At 37.3% G+C, this 16,337-nt stretch overlaps 1 long non-coding RNA gene across 1 annotated transcript; it reads left to right on the forward strand.

Moving 5' to 3' along the window:
• The first annotated feature begins 9,574 nt into the window (after nt 1-9,574).
• LOC121419928 lies at nt 9,575-13,319 on the forward strand. The gene is made up of 3 exons (XR_005970663.1): nt 9,575-9,803; nt 12,175-12,311; nt 12,824-13,319. It is a non-coding gene; the product is annotated as an uncharacterized LOC121419928 (long non-coding RNA).
• Nucleotides 13,320-16,337: the final 3,018 nt, after the last annotated feature.

Here is a 16,337-nt window from a genome sequence, read left to right on the forward strand (position 1 = left end):
CGGAATAATACACCAGGTTAAATGTGTGCCCAAATTATGTGTCATACCAATTTGGGGCAGTATTTTACCAAATGCGGGAAGCATGTTGCCCAGTAAGGTTAAGAAGATAAGCAGCAATTACTTTAGAATGGGCAAAATTTTTATCACTCTGGATGAATAAAATAGCCCAAAAGAAATGTCCAATGTTTGTTGGACACATGATTACCCTCATGGAGCACTACTGTTACCCATTAGTGTTTAGAGTGGATTAGGTTACCATTGGGTCGCAAATCTCGCTATTGGAGCCTCTTCTCGTCAGATTATATCATCCGAGCGGATTAAAAGGGCTAAGCGGAAAAATTTCTACTCTGAACTCGGGTTTGATTTAAACTCTGGCCTAAAGTTATTTTTTACCTATAAATATCCACTTGTAACACAGCACAGGTTCAATTATTTGTCACTATATTTGACTCCTGGCTATCAGAGAATGATAAAATATTTGTTCACAGTAAAGACTTTCTACAATAATAAAATCACAATTTATATAAAAACAAATCTAGCCAAGGTTCAAGGTTCCATGACATTTGTTCCGGCTACAACTGCTTCAAAACTAAATGAATTCTTATCTTAATTTTTATTCTAAAAAAAAACACTATACAATCCTCCTCTAAACCTATGGCATCTGAAAGAGGGTAAACGGGAGGGGGGGGGGCTTCAGCACCCGCACCTTTTTCCCAAACCGTCGGTACAAAAACCTAAGAATTAGCGACTTATTATGATTTTTTGCATGGTCTGCCCCCACCTCCCTCCACTAGCGACCCTACGAGGGGGCAGTCTGCCCCCCTGACGAGCAACAACCCATGAAGACCCCCCCCCCTGACGAGCTTGAAGACCACCCCCCCCCCCTTTCTTTTGGCTTGTCAATTTTTTTTCTGGTACGAAATCTTTTATTTGTGATTGAAGACCTTTTTTTTGCTTGTCAAATTTTTTGGCGGATGGTTTTGCCCCCCTCCCCCCTGTGGAAAATCCTAGGTACGCCACTGCCCCCCCCCCCCACTTCCAAAACCGTTCCGCGGTCACTGAAAGCAGTGTAAGCCAACAAAAACATAAAACTAACTGATTGTGATTGTGTGCATGGTGCAAGTGTCTGAGGAGTATATGTCATGTCGTCCCTGTGGAAGTATATGGAAAGTCGAAAGCCAATAACGTGCAAGTAATATAATAACACCTTAATCATAATATCAATCAGCCTCCACGGTCAATGTTTGTGAAAAATTGAAACCTTTACAAATTTGGAATTAGAAAATGATCTATTTTACTTAATCAACAGAAACAGAGCCAATACTGTGGGTATTGCGTGTGGGGAAAAATTGATTTTTTTATATTTAAATATTTCCTAACATGACAGACATCTTGTAAGACTCAAACATACATTATAATCAATTCCAATACCTTTTCAAATACTTTAAACATTCACACGAAAGTAAGTCAACTGAATTAATCAAATTGAATTTACGAAGGTATTGTCGTGAAAGAATGATTTTTACTTTTTTATATTTTCTCAGTCGACCCGAAGATTATTTTCAAATATGTATTTGCTAACGCCCACTCTCGGTGGTTATTGTAGTTTTAGGATGTGAATATAACTATTAACGTGAAATTAAGCGAAACCTCAAAAGCCCAAACTTTCTTATTTCACATCCGATTTGATGAATTTTCAGTGTTATGCTCGTTTGATTTGTCTCTTTTTATTCAAACCATCTTTTTTGTTGGGGATGGACTTGTCATTTAATGAGGTGGCACTGGAGCTCAGATGGGGGTCTTGGGTCATGCTCCACCTGCCCGACCAAGAAAACAAAGGAAAGAAGAAAGTTAAATACATATATTATATTAGAATATATTCAATTATAAGTTCTCTTATATGAAAAATGTATAAATTTTGCACACTCGCTCGCTCCAAAAGTCCTTTTGCTCCACCCGTCATTTCTGGTCCCCTCGAATTTCAAGGCTCTTTTACGTCTCTGAGTGGTGGTGTAAAATTTGTCCATTATCATGATTATTGGAGGAAGCTTTGTCATACCTTCGAGACATAGGTGCCGCTGTTCCACTCTTTGTCAATAATTTTCATATTCAGCTGTATTGAATAAGGCTTGGCAGGCGAACGGAGTCTTTCCTATTCTCTCTTCCCCCCCCCCCCCTCTCCCTCTCTCTCTTTCTTTAAAAACATATTCATATAAGTAGTTGTAAATAGTCATTTTCAAAGTCAGCACTGCCCGCTATGTTGGATCGAGTTATGCAGGCGAGACTACCAGACATGCCAGAAGCATTCCATTTTTGGCGCAAATATTCACTGCTGAATAATACACGCCGTATAAGCTAGAACAACAAGAACAATTTTCTCTCCCCCTATCTCCCCCCTCCCCCTCTCTCTCTCTTTATCTATCTCTTTGTTTTAAGGAATATTCATCTGAGTAGTTATACATAGCGTAATATCGGCGAGACGACCAGGGGAGCGTTTCATCAACATTGAACCAAAATTAAACAAACAGTCATATGATATATTTTGTTTTGTCTTGTTTTGTCATGTATTGTAAATATTTTAACTTGTTTCATGTATTATTCCAATTGCTATTTCCTATGTATTTTATTCCTACTTTAATTTATTTGCTGTATTTGTTTCACTGCAATCTATTTGTCATGGATCCCCCTGCTTTTCAAGCCTCTGGCTTTCCTAGGGTGTTTGATCCTCACATTTTACAATGTACATATCTACTCATGTGATTTTTTACCTAATAAATAAATTGAATTGAATATTTTCATCCGACAATTTGTCAAATCTGACATCTTCCCATGATTTTGATTGGCTGAGAGGCACGGTTCCTATGGTAACTGTCGGATAAAATGGACTTGTCGGATAAAACGTCCGACAAGTCCTTTCATGAAACGCTCCCCAGATCACAGGCGTTCCACTTATTATGACGTCACTCTTTTCATAAGTGAAGAAAAGGTCAAGTTCTTATGGAATTTGGCACACCCTTTGTCTATTTTTTTTCAGTTGGGACAAAAATCATCGATCCGAAAACATATAAATGTGCACTGCGCTGTTGTTGATAAAACTAGATCGACTCAATCCATGAAGGCTGTAGTACAGTATACTCTCAGACCTCTTGATAGATATTTCGTTTCTGGGTGTTGCTCTAAAACCAAATCTAACGATGAATCGAACAGCTATCCTGTGTCTTTTCGCAGTGTTACTTCTCTTCAGCTCCGTCAATGGCAAACGCCTAAGATTAAATTCTCGTCGACGCAAAGAGAGTCCCATGATCAAACGAGAGGCATATGAAGGGGTAAGATTATTAAGGTTTATTTTCAATTGGCCCATACAATGCCAATTCGTTCAATTACCAACTCGTCTACTGTCATATGGTCAACCCCAGTTTGTCCACTATACACACGGTCTAATTGTAATTTCTACCAATAACCAATAATTTTGGTCCAATAGCAGTTTAGTCCATGTACCATTTGGTTTAATAATATCCATGAATGAAAATAAAATGGATATTTAGACCAGTTCGTTATGATATGTAATGGTCATAGACGAACCGGTGATTAGACGAAGTGATGATTGGACCAAATGGTTATCGGACCAAACAGTTGTTAGACGAAATGTTGATCGTTAATGGAAGGAATTGACAATTTGTCGATTCAACATGCATGCACATCCTAACAAAAAAAAATCGATACAAATCTCTTCATACTGCTTGTGTTTTATTCAAGGCACATTATTGCCCAGAGAGCGTTTCATGAAATGACTTGTCGGATGTTTTATCCGACAAGTCCTGTTTCATCTGACAGAAACCATAGAAACAGCGCTTTTTTAGCCATTCAAAATCAAGGGAAGTTGAAGGATCTGACAAATTAGACAACTGTTGATGAGACGCTCCCAGATCTAACTTACTTGCGTCAGGAAAAGAACCAACTAATTCTAAATCACAAAGTTTTCATTGATTAGTGACACAAATATCATCAAATACAATCCTGTATTTGTGATTGTATTTTGTATAATAATCATTTGGAAATATTGTGATTAATTTCAATTTGTTATGATAAAAACATAATTAGCCCTATGAGAAAAAATCTAATTATACCTAATCTCTAATGAACTTGAAAAACTATGTTATTTACGGGACTCTGCTTCCGGCTCTACATGCACTTCAAACATTTTTTGTTGATGCTTAGTTCTTATTATCAGTATCAATGAAACATTGTATTCTTTAGATTTATTTCATACCAAATTTTGATATCACGCTATCAATGGGTAATATGATCATGGACCTATGAGAAATAGATATTATATAGAGAAAGCAAAGCGACAGAATATTTGAAGGTTGTGGGAGGGGTCCCCCCCCCCTCCCTCCCCCAGGGGCGGATTTAGGTCTCGCCAACATGGGGGCATAAAACTATTTTCATCCACATTTTCCCAATTTCCTGCCAAAAGCTGATCCTTGTTGTTTTTAGTCCCGGGATGGGGAGGGAACGGTCGTAACTAAACTTATAACTAATATTTACAAACAATATAAAGTATTTCACGATGCCTGAATAAATTATGAGGCTATTACGTCGACTTGGCGGATACATGTCTCACCATCTCTACAAGTCGATCACCCTGACAAAAAGTTCATTGTAAAAATAGCACAATAAAGGTTTAAGGAAAATTCATCAAATAATGACAAAAGTTATTAGAATATTACTTATTTGATGTGTTACGTCATATGCGATCAGCTTTCTTGCATATTGTATGGTAAAAATCAATGAAATATCATTTTCTCTGAAAAATAGGAATGGGTTTTTATTTTACCTTCAGCATATCAAAACAGAAACAATTTCACACCTGCATATTAAAATAAAATTTAAAAAATCCATCATGAACCATTAAAAATGAAAACTATGCATTTTAAATTACAAAACAAATGGGACGGCTGCATGTTTATGACCACACAAGTAAAAGAAACTTGAAATTCTAATAACTATCTTAATTTTCAAAGCTCTAAACCTTCCGTGCTTTTGTGTATTATTACAATGTATGTTTTATCTGCTTTTATCGTTAATAGATGGCTGAAGATACGATGAAGGTTTCCAAAATCAATCAGTTTCATGGAATTGCTGCCAATGAACGTCATGGAGGCATGCGGAAGAAGTTTGAGCACGGAAAGTAGTTGACTGGCCAGGCTTGGAGGACGCGGGATCCATCGTCAAACATCGACTCAAACGAAACACCACACGATACCACACACCCGGACCACTCACACCCAGGCACCAGATCAACTTTAACACGAAGATTAGCGATCAATTGCTAAATGGACTGGCCAATAAAGATCAATGTTACACGTGCGTCTGGTTTAAAATACTGACCAGGAACCAATCAGTGTAATTCTTTCATATTTGCAATTCATAGCAAACCTTTGCGTTTATACTGGTTATGGAGCCCAGATAAACTTTACTTACTATGTATAAGTTCATTCTCGTATTCATGTATTAATGAATGGATTAATTAGTCATCCAATCCAATAATAATAACCGTTTTACGAGTTTATAGACACTTAGTTACGAATACATCGAAAAGCAAGAATGATAGAAACCAGGAAATACCATGAATACTAATCGAGTCTGGCCCCTCGCAGATGAAATATAATGATTTCTAACTAGTTACGTAAAATGTATTACTCGGCTTATGAATACAAGATAATCGATGTTTCGACGTCAAATTTAAATTCAAATTGAATAAAAGCGATATCTATTGATAGGTTTAGGAAATACTTCCTTTTGCTACCAAAGGATCAATATGGATGACAAACGTAGTCTTTAAATAAACTTACAGAATCGCATGTGTTGTATTATACCACATGAATTCTTAATGGTTTTAATGGTTTGGGGGTTTTATCTTGTATTATCTACAAATTATTTTATTCTATACTGAATAAAACAAATATTCAAACTGAAACTATCCATGCTGTGTCTTATTCAAAAATCTTGGAAGCATTTGCATAAAGAGTTTTTCGGCTAAGGTAATTCTTTAAAACCCTGAAAGCTTGAAATTGATTTTTATGCCGAATGGAAGATGATTTCTGCATACCGTTTTGCGAAATCAAGCGAAATTTTAAATAAGAAAAATAACACAAATTTGTTATTTCACATCAGATTTTGATGAAAGTTTCAGCTTAAAAGTTTTCCCCTGCAAGCAAAAAACAAGTTTTATAGGGGCGAACTTGTCTTTGACATGAAAAAAGGACGATATTCCGAATGTGGGTGTTGTTTGGATGTGAGTGGATACGAGGTTATTTTGTGTAGAGTTGTCAGGTGGGTTTTCATAAAGCTGCTCGTTATCTTCAAGCGACTGTACGAAAGACTGATTATCATTTCTCGTGGCATATGATATATACCAAACATAGAGATGATACCGAATTTTCATTGATGTTGATTGATAAAAAAAGGATCACCAGTCGTTAAACACACATTAGGGCCCCGTTTTAAAGTTTAACTATTATGCACTCTAAAAACTGCGGTGTTAAAACTGACACCAATTGGTGTTAATAGAGGACCACACCTGAGGTGTTAAGATTACACCCTAGAGATTAAACGTAACACCAAATAGTGTAAATGTAACAACAAATGGGGTGTTGTAATCAAATCTATATCATATATGTGTAAAACTAACACCACCAATTTAACACCGTGTAAAATAACTGGTGTGGTCCTCTATGTACACCGATTAACACCACAGTTCTTGCTGTGTAGTAGCTTTGTCATCCAATGGCACCGCTGATCAACAGCCAATCAAAATCAATGATTCCATGCACGTTACTATTGGATGAATAAGTTTAGTAACGTTTAGGCCTATGCAACGGAACCCAGGTCTGCAAGAGAACTCAATAAGAGTAAGTTGATATATTACTGTCATAATATTGAATACAGGGCAATTCCACAAAATGATCAACCTTTTAGTACCTTCGACTCCCATTTTTCTAAATTCTTACTTCACTTCATAAGCTAACCAATGAAGTTATGGTCCTTTGAGAATACACCCTGTCAAATGAGCAAGAAATAAGAGACAGAAAAAAAAATCATGAAGTCCCACATAATAGGGGGTCTGGCGTACACATATCTTCTAGAATTGCCCAACAGCAAAGTCAAATTCTGTACATGGAATAACACATAGAACATTGGCAAAGACACCAATTTGATAATTTTTTTACAACAGTGTTCCGTCCCCGATAGAGGGCTCTATTATTATTGCTACATATTTTGTTCTCTTCCTTTTCCTTCAAAGCGCTGTGGCGGCTGGGGCGGGTGCGGCGGATGACGACGGATTAATCTTTTTTTACAAATATTTCAGGATCTATGAAAGATAAAAACGTTTTAGTTTTAGTGTTTAATTTGCATAATTCATGTTAATTAGGTAATTATACACAAGGTTATCACGACTTATTTCCCTTTCTTCCGCAAAGTCTTTACTTCCAATCTTGGAGCAGTTCTGGTATATATAGACGTATTATACAATTTTATACACATAACTTGCTTATTTGCATAGATACAGAGTTTGCCTTTGGATTATTCTTTTTCTTTTGACCCAAGGTACATTGTACCAAGCGGGATATTTGGACTAAAAGTTCAGCGCTTAACCTCTTTACAAATCCACCATGAAGCAGTTTCGTGATTGGAAATTTATATTTCGCAAATTGTATATTGGACAAGCGCCGTTAGAGCCATTCTGAAAAAGAAAGAGCCCGATAAAAACTTAAAGAAGCATTTTGGGGTAAAAGTGGGGACCGGACAATTTCACACAATTCAAATATGCTGAATCTGATAAGATCAGTTCCGAAGCTAATTTCTCATGTTTTGACCACCTAATTTGCCTAAACAAAATGGCAGCCAAATTAACCATTAACTTATATAATTTCAACAATGTTCTTTAACTATGTTCGCTTTGACGGACATGGATACTGCAAAATCCTGCATCCATACGTGTACCATTCGAGGAAATTTGTTATATTTGTGTGTGGCTAATTAATTATGCAAATTTATGCACAGTTGGATTATTATGCTACAATACAATTATTTAAACTCAAATGTTTATAATTTTAGTACAAATAGCATTTGCCCATTATGAATAATTGTCCGGCCCTTAGAATGTAACATCACAGTGAATAATAATGTATTTTATCGTTTTTTAATTTGTTAAGTATTTCTTTGTATTTTTGTACCTTTTGTTTTGTACATGTTTTGCAATGGGATCTGTCAAAGTACTGATTTTTAATGACAGAAAACAGTTAGCTTCTATGCTTTATGTAATCACTTTTGTTCAATTTTTTTTATTCGTATATATCCATTGGCATAAACAGATGCACCCACTCCCACATCTGCATACACAGGTAAATGCTTGTAGGGAGAGCCTTCCCATTTAAAATCACACTATTGGTGATCAAACGAATTTCATGAACTTATCTGAATTTTGATTGGTTAAATTTCAATTATAATGATATCTTAAATTATGATATCAATAAATTCATTCATATTTACAACTTTAGATGATAAATTATTCAATTTGAATCATGACAATACAGTAATTCTCAGAAAGACGAACAACAAAGCAAATTTATTTCAAACTAATGAATTTGTACACCGTACCAGACAAAAGAAATGAGAAAAGTATAAAATATGAACTAACTTAATAAGTAAAGTATTCATATTATTTGGAGTGTGAGTTCGTTTAAATGAGCCGGGATGCAGTTGACTCCATTAATCTCGTGTCTTTTTTTTCTCACATACATTTTAAGGAGGGCGAGCTTGCGATTATGTAACTAAAAAAAAGATACTTAAGCGCAGCAACACATTGTACTTTTACTATTGTACCAAAGTAACGTTTGGTGATTGTTCATGCCATTCCAGTGATTACAATTACATTATTCTAAATTGCCGAGCTTGACGGCTTAATTGTTTAGGAACACGACCCGACTCAAAGTGCGAATTTGATTGGTTTGCTATGTTGAAGCACGTGATCTTTTTTTAAATAGCCCATTCAAGACCTATTATCCGCCGGAGCCAAGGACTCGTCCGTGTTAAACGAGGCAGACATATACTCTCCAAAATGGAGTAGAATGGGGTCGCAATAACACTCAAAATAAAAGGGGAAAATATAAATTATGCACTCACCTCGATAATATTTATGAAGTTCTATCGTGAGACACAGAATCCTGACATCGAAGTAAAAACTGGACCCTCAAAAGTGGAAACTTTCTGTCTCGTTCGTTCTCCTTCTTTCAAAATTGAAAACAAATAGCCGATCGATACCAAGAGCGAACGCGACAGAAGTCTAACTTTTCCTTTTTTTTGAGGTTCCACTTTGTGCTTCGATGTCAGGATTCCGTGTCTCATGATAGACCTTTATCCATATAATCGAGGTAAGTGCATAATCTAGTTTCCCCCTTTTATTTGGAGGGCTATTGCGACCCCATTCTATTCTACCCATTTGAAGAGTATATGTCTACTACACGGACATGACCATGACGGACGAGTCCTGGGATCCGGTCCACGCTCCCAGGGTACTTTCTCGCCATAACTCTTTTCACATCTCTGCTAGACTTTGTCTTAGGCACGTCGTTTGGAGTTTCTTAGCATTTGCTTTGTTCGTGATTTCTACGTTGCTGAATTATTTATATACCTATAAACCAGTACATAGGATGTTGCATCGAGGATATCCACGAGGGTGACCGGTATAGGAGGCAGCCACTCAAAGGCTTACAGGAATTTCGTTGGTGAAACGTCAGGTCAGTGTCTTCTTTTTTTTTCTTTAGAACCAAGCACATGTATACATTACTTACCATTCCCTATTTCAGCCACTCATTCAATGAACAAGGTTATTCAATGAACAACCTTGTTCTCATTTATATCTCCATGTGTGGCAAAATAATTAAGGGTGGCAATGTTTGGCTTTTTTCCTCTCTTTTTGTTTGGGGCAAATGCTTCATTTTTTACACTGACAGTTTCCATTACACCTATTATTCATACAACTTAATTGGCTCTTATTTAGATTTGATACTTTATATCATTTTTTTCTTAATTAAAAATAGAGATTTTCTGAAAATTGTCTTGCCGTATTACTTTCCACCAATAGAGGGCGTACACAAAAAAATGCCCAAAATTCAAGTTTTTGAAAGCTCTGATGAATACAAAAATTATTCCCAAGTTAATAATGAAAAATAAATTGCAACTGTATGGAAATTAGTAATTTGGGTCACAAAATTGATATTTTCATGTTTTTTTAAAGTGTGTGCTCTATACAACATTGGCATATCATAGACCTACCTGTAGATTCACTACAGGCAGAATAGTAGCAGCGAACAAGTGATTGCAGCCAGGACCTTGGAAACGATTTTTGACTGCGGGGTGCTGAGGTAAATTTGAAAAGAATGAAAACAAGTCAAACAGATTTTCATTCTAAAATATTGAGGTCACTTAAATTACATTTTTACATATTTTTTTCAGAATACCTGGTGGTGCTACAAATGGAGAATAATACAGACAACACCCAAAGGAAATTATTTGAACAGTAGCACCCCCCCCCTTCCCCCCGCTCCTAGCAAGGAGGTCCCTAGAGTGTAAAAATCATTTACTAACGTATGCTTACTCTCCATGGAACCAGGGATTCTATTGCATTTACCTACACGTACCGCCCCTAAAACCTTACACTTTCACCGCCCCGGGAATTCTACTTTCCTTCTATTAAGATCTAGCCCTAAATCAAATAAATGGGATATAACTTCATTTCCGACACTTCTACGCTATCTATTTCATTTTTAAACAAGAATTTATTTCTCAAATAGAAAAAATAATATGAAATGAAGGTGAGACTTGCCCGGATGTTTACGCCGCCATATTGTTTCTCATACCTTCACGGAAGCAACACGGATCATCCCGGATTGTCGATCCGGGGTCATCCGTGTACAGTCCGGGACTACCGTGTACACTCCGGCTACTCATCCGGCGCCATCCTTGATGTACCGGCATGTCCGAGAGAAAAATTGAACATGATGCTTCAATTTTTCATCCCGGAGTACACGGACTGATAATCATCCGCGTTCATCCTTGTAGCCTCCTTGTACATCCGTGTAGCTACCGAATGCATTCGGGAGGCTCCTTGTAAGAACCGGGTGGTCCTTGTTGATACCGGCTTTATCCGGGGTCAAATGTTTGTATTGTTTGCGTACATGAACAATAGTCCGTATTCATAACCAAGCACGAGCATGCTCCAGATGCTGCAAAAAGGGGCGAAACTTCATTCTAGCAAGATGCCGGCGACAAGAAGTGGTGAGGTCCGTGTAAAGACCCAGTAACATCCGTGGTCATCCGGGTATTCCGTGTTGGCTCCGGGAGCATATCAAACAGGATCCCTATTGCTACTTTGCCTATCCTTGTAGACTCCGTACTTTTCCGTACATATCCGTGTTAATAACCAGTTAACTCCGTACTCACTCCGGGAATGCTAGGAAAATACAAATTTGGCACCCCGGATCATCACGGACTGAGATCCGTTATGATCCGTGTTGCATCCGTGAAGGTGTAAAAGGGGCTTAACGTTATACGGACGCGGCATCCGTAACAATAGCGATCAACAATGAGAAACGAAAAGGGAGACCGGGGTTAGTTGGAACGCGGGGTAAGAGTAAACATTCAAGACCTTTCGTTTTCTGTGACGTGCCATGTGGACGTACGAGATTTGACGCCTGTAAAATGAATTTATGTAATCCTGCCATCAATTTATTGCAATAATAATTCAACACTGTTGTATTATTGAATAGCAATAAATTGAGGGCAGTATTGCATAACTTTATTTTACAGGCTTTAAAGAAAATTAGTGTTTCAACTTACCCCATGTTCCAACTAACCCCGGTCTCCCCTACATGTATTCTGTGTAGCGCGGGTGGAATGCATTACGAACGTCGATCGTCTTCAAGTTGGGGGGCTAAGAGTAGGAAAGAATTGTTAATAAATTTATTTGAAAAATAGGCAGGAAAAACTACTCATTACTAAAATGATTAAAGAAAAAGTTTTACCATTTATCACATCCAAGATCGAAATAGTCATTGAAAAGATAATTCATATTTTAATAATTGGTTTGATTATTAATTTGTTTTAAAGACAACCAGCAACAGTCAGGTGCAGTCCGCATGTCGAATTGCCCGGAATTCGTCCTGGACGTCGTCGTCGAGATCGCAGACGCTGCAGTCATAGACTAGGAGGGGACGCCGGCAACGCACTTTACTGCACGCAACACGGTATGTACCACACAAGGGGTGGGGCATTAACGTGGACAATGCCAACAAAGAAAATAAATTTTCAAGCACCATTGCTCATAATTCACACAAACTTAAACAGTATTTCTACCCTAATTTTGGATATGTATTTTTCGTTAAAATTCAAAAATTCACCTAAAATGTATTTCATCTGACTCTGTTAAATGCATATTGTGGGGAATGATGAGTACGATAAAATATTGATATTAAGATAATGATGACGACGGTGATGATGTTAATGATAATAATCGTGATAATGATAATACTAAAGAGATAAGAATAATGAAAATCATAATGACAATAATGATAACGGTGATAACACTATTGATAATAGTGTTCAAATAAATATAGAAATAGAGCGATATGCTAACGTAGCGATTATACGATAACACGACGACGATGATGAATATGATGTTGACGATAACGATGATAATGATGGTAATTGAATCTGAATGATGTTTATTGTAGTGATATCATTTTTTGCACTCGACAAGTTGCTCAGGGAGCACGGCCATGCGGAGATCGTTCCAGCGTACCGTCAGCGGCTTGACGGTGGCGGCGACGGAGGAGGAGCGTTAGCGACTCCACCCTCGACGAAGGTCACCTCGTCTGGCTAGAGAGCAGCGTCGAGACAACAATCGAGCCAAATAGGCCCGGGGGAGGTCGGCCCGGATGCGCAGACCGGATTGCCGCACAGCCTCAAGTAAGTGAAGCCAGGGATGTGTTGGTAATGCTAAGATTTTTGTGTAATTGACAGCTGAATTAAAAAAAAGTAATACAGTATTTTATAGCAAAATAGCTCATCAATGAACGAAAGCAATATTCCATTTTACCAATCACAAATGAAATATCCAATGGTACTATTGTAGTAAATTGGGAAGCAAAAAATAAAAGGTCCACGTTTTCAAACTAGGGGGACACACTCGCTAAAAATGTTCTCAAGGGGGAGGGGGCACGGGCTGGATGTGCCCCCCCCCCCCGATCCGCCATTGAATGAAATGACATCCATTGGTTTATCATGTTATTTCACATATCAGATTTTTTCATGATGCCAGGAGAATAAGTAATTTGTTTGCTGTAAATTTTTTGAGTTTTTTCGTATACGTCGAGTATTTTTTAAACAATTTGAAATAAAGAGATTTCTGGTTTAACCTGTTATACAAGACATCATCAGGAAAACGCATAATCTTTGAAGAGTCTAATTATTCGGAATGTTATAAAAAAAATAAAATAAATTAAACAGCCGGCATGACAATATCTTATATAAACTACGAAATCCAATGGATTTAAACTGATTGGATGACATTTCAAAAGTACATCAATTGTCAAATGAAAGAAAAAAAGATTTATCGCGACAGTACGGTGTATTGACACATAATGACATGAAAAATAGACCTTTTTTCTATTTAGTAAAGCCAAATAAACAAATAGGCCTATGCCCAACGACGGACACAAATGTTAGACCAAGGTTGTCTATATTTATTGATTGTGGACGTCTTCATTGATATTTGCTTTTACCCTATTCTTAAAGAATCATGACAAAATTTCCTGCCAAATCTAGATCTTTCAGATCTACACCTGTGTAGGAATTTACCAGCTTCTCTCTTGCAACAGGGGTATGTAATGTCTGAAAGACCCTCTCTAACGTAAAACAAACTAATGAAAATAAACTAAGCTATAAAACACGAAATTAAATTAAGCATTTTCATTGCTCAACAGATTAACATTTTGTTTCAGAAACTATTTTTTAATGGCGTTATTGAATGAATCATTGACGTCACACTGACCGATCGGGGTTATAATAACAAAGGTACACTCTAAAATATGAAGTGCTAATTCAGCTCTTAAAGAGCGTGTATAGTGACTGCACTTCGGAATGCTGATTTTTCTCGTTTAAATTTGAACTAGACAAATCAGCACTCCGAAGTGCAGTCACTGTACACGCTCTTTAAGAGCTGAATTAGCACTCTATTTTTTAGAGTGTATGTTATATACCGGATCCTTCGTCTTCATATACCGTTTCCCATCCATCCTCTTCATAGCCCGTTTCCTACCCCTTCTGGATCTGGATGTAATACAGTGCAGGACCGTTAGGTATAGTGCACCGGGTTATAGGAGAGGGCGCGAATAATTTTAGTCGAAACGTACTGTAGGTGGCTTTCTTCGATTTTGGCTTTAAACACCTCTGGTGATGTACTACTGACAACTTCGTTATAGGGAGTTGATTCCAGGCCAACGTTGTATTCACAAAAAAGGAATTTCTTAACTGCTTCTTGTTACAATGTCTTATTGAGAATCACTTTGAGTTATTTGTTACATGTTTCTCTACCACTTTAGTAGTATCAAAGTTTACAAATTTCTTAGCTTTGATATTACGTTTAGGTCTTGCTTTAATAAGAAATTAACTCCATTCAATTTCTATCATTCTCGTGCCGCCACCCACCTTCATTCCGTTTTCCATTATCGGTTACCCATCACTTTATCTGTGAATCATCCCTCTATATTCGGTTTTGAATCATTACGCCATCCTAACCATCCTCCATCCCTCATTTTCCAAACGCGAACGCCCTCATCAAGAAAACGCTCAAGCTACTCTCACGGAGCATGAAAAAACCAAAGCAAATGCTTACGCGCACAAGAAAAATGTTCGCGTTATGTATACACTTTTTAGAAATAGCTTGATCGTCAAGCGAATGCTACCAAGCAGTTAGCAATTGTTTGGGCCTACTAGCAAATACATTTGCTCCCCCACTTATGCATATGTATTCAAGCATAAGCCTAGCATTAGCAATTGCTACTTCTTATGCTTCTGACCCAATGTCTTTTATCATTGCCCATTGTCCTACCTCCTCCCATTGGTTGCTGTTGAATGTCTGTGGTCTATATTATGGTTGTTCCACCTTATATGTTTGTCATTTTGCATCCGAAAAAGATTCCGCTAGGATCGAAAGCTTAGGCCCCTTTTGACTCTCTGACTTCCCAATCCTCAGATATATTTATCTCTGTTGGACATTGTGTTCAAATTTTTACATCTGTATATCAGATTGAAGAATTATGTTGCATTCCTTTTTCTTGATTACTCTACTACAGCTTTTCCAGTGTTCGGTCTTATTGTAATTATGATTTCAGACCCTCTTCATTAATGGTTCCGGTAGAACCTTGCTCAGAATATATTTTCAAGCACAATTATTTCCCTGTACATGTATCCCTTGATTTCTATATATTAAAGGTTTGAACATGAAAAAAAGTGTTAATCGCTTCTTATTGTATCCCTATCCTATCTTTGTTATTCTTTCTCTCGCCTTCTTTCCAATCCCTTCTACCAAATAGAGGCATTGTGGAAGCGCCTTTGTGTAGCGGTTCTGACTCTCGCGTTGTAATCAGAGGGTCGTGTGTTCGAATCCCATCATGGCCTAGCGTCCTTTGGCAAGGCGTTAATCCACACTTTGCCACTCTCCACCCAGGTGTTAAATAGGTACCCGGTAGGATGTGAAAGCCTATGCCTAGCAACTGAGTCTTGGCACTCTTGTTGAAATTGTTGGAATGCTCCCCAGGGAGTGGAGAAGTTGCATACAGACGTCGTTCCGATATATTAAGCGCTATATAAATGCGGAACGTTATTATCATTATTAATATTTTCATATACATTTTGCGAAAAATACTCAAGATTTCTTCGAATTCACCTACACAAGGAACACAGGAAGCATGTTTACAGTTAAACAAAATTTTTTGAAATCTTTTCCGTAAAAAAGTTGTCTCTAGATTTACTTGAAACTAAATATTTTCCATACATATTTTGCTATCATCTTTTTGGCGCGTGTACAGTAATCCAATGGAGTAAATTGTATTTTCCTCCTTGCAATTTGTATAATACAATAATCAAACGTAGTAAATTATTATGGGATGCACTCATAGGAGGAAAATCACCTCACAATATGAATATTTAAATATCCTTGCTGACAAAAACTTGAGAAACGTCGACTAATGGTTATTTCAAATGCCCCAGCG

This window comes from Lytechinus variegatus, chromosome 8, assembly GCF_018143015.1.
Source record: "Lytechinus variegatus isolate NC3 chromosome 8, Lvar_3.0, whole genome shotgun sequence".
NCBI classification, from domain to species: Eukaryota; Metazoa; Echinodermata; class Echinoidea; order Temnopleuroida; family Toxopneustidae; genus Lytechinus; species Lytechinus variegatus.